The sequence below is a fragment of the Myotis davidii genome, unplaced genomic scaffold (genome assembly GCF_000327345.1).
Source record: "Myotis davidii unplaced genomic scaffold, ASM32734v1 scaffold9, whole genome shotgun sequence".
Taxonomy (NCBI): Eukaryota; Metazoa; Chordata; class Mammalia; order Chiroptera; family Vespertilionidae; genus Myotis; species Myotis davidii.
Genome location: NW_006299435.1, coordinates 1595069 through 1596330, shown reverse-complemented (window position 1 = coordinate 1596330; position 1262 = coordinate 1595069). Strand labels below are relative to the sequence as shown.

The window sequence follows — 1262 nt, the reverse complement described above, 5'->3', positions numbered from 1 at the left end:
AGCCCTTCATTCCTTGATCCTCCAGACCAGTTACATTCTCCCAAAGTAGTTCATACCTAATGTTCACTTTGGCCCTCCTTTTGTTATTGTTTGGGGTCGTCTTCTTAAAATGGTCATTAGTTCCAGGATGAAGAAAACATTGCCTAGTTTGCTATTGTTTCCTCAATGCCTGCACAACATATGTCGTAATTTTCTTTTTTATTAAATTAAATGTATTGGGGTGACATTGGTTAACACAGTATATAAGTTTCAAGTGTATAATTCTATCATATATCATCTGTATTTTTCACAGTATGCTCACCACTAATTTTCTTAATAAATATAGAGTTCCTAAAAATCCACAGACTAAAACTAAAAATCTAAGGAAAATGGGGGGAAATAGAAAAAATTCACAGAAAAAAAATTGAAGGGCTCTTATAAAACATCTTTCATAGTAAGAGAAATGTAACTTTTCACCAATTACGTTGGCAATAGTTTGTTTAGTAACACCCTGTATTGGCAACAGTATAAGGAATTACTGGTAGATACTCATGCATTGGTGAGGGTGTAAACAGACATAACTTGCTAGAAGGTAATTTAGCAACAACTATCAAAACTGAAAAGCACATAGCCTTGTGAAAACACGGGTGAACCTAAGAACGGTGGGCACGGGTTTGGTGGCTGGAGAGGCTGCACTTTGACCAAGGTTATGAGGTGCCTGGTGTGCGGGAAGGACTGCGGGGCTGGTGGAGAAACAAACTCACAGACATCAACCTACAAAGAACTACCTGAACTACCTGACAGCCCCGTGTTATTCTGCTTTTGAAACCAACAGGATGAGAAATAAATTTGAAAGACTGGCTGTTCGTCAACCAATTGCATTGCTCAGTATAAAACTACACAAACTTCCAGCCCCTTCCTCCAGTCAGAAAAATGTCGTTGCTGCAGGGAAAGAATGTGTAAACAATTCTGTAGCCCAGTTACAGCATCAAGCGGTTCGAATTGAGAATCCAGAACTGATGTCACAGCATGGATGCAATGCCTGGGAAATATATCATGAAAATCTAGTTCACATGATTGAACGTGCACAGAAAGAGCTCCAGAAGTTAAGGAAACATATTCAAGATTTAAACTGGCAGCAAAAGAACATGCAACTCACAGCTGGATCTAAATTAAAAGAAATGTAGTCAAACTGGGTACCCCTGGTGCAAGTTTGCCTAAATGCCTGCAGTATAAATGTTTATATTGCATTATGAATGATAAAGTATCTCTTTTAGAGAAAA

The 1262-nt window shown here is 38.3% G+C and overlaps 1 pseudogene; it reads left to right on the top strand.

The window, feature by feature from the left end:
* The first annotated feature begins 180 nt into the window (after positions 1 to 180).
* Positions 181 to 1262, top strand: part of LOC102755143 — a 13049-nt pseudogene continuing 11967 nt past the window's right edge.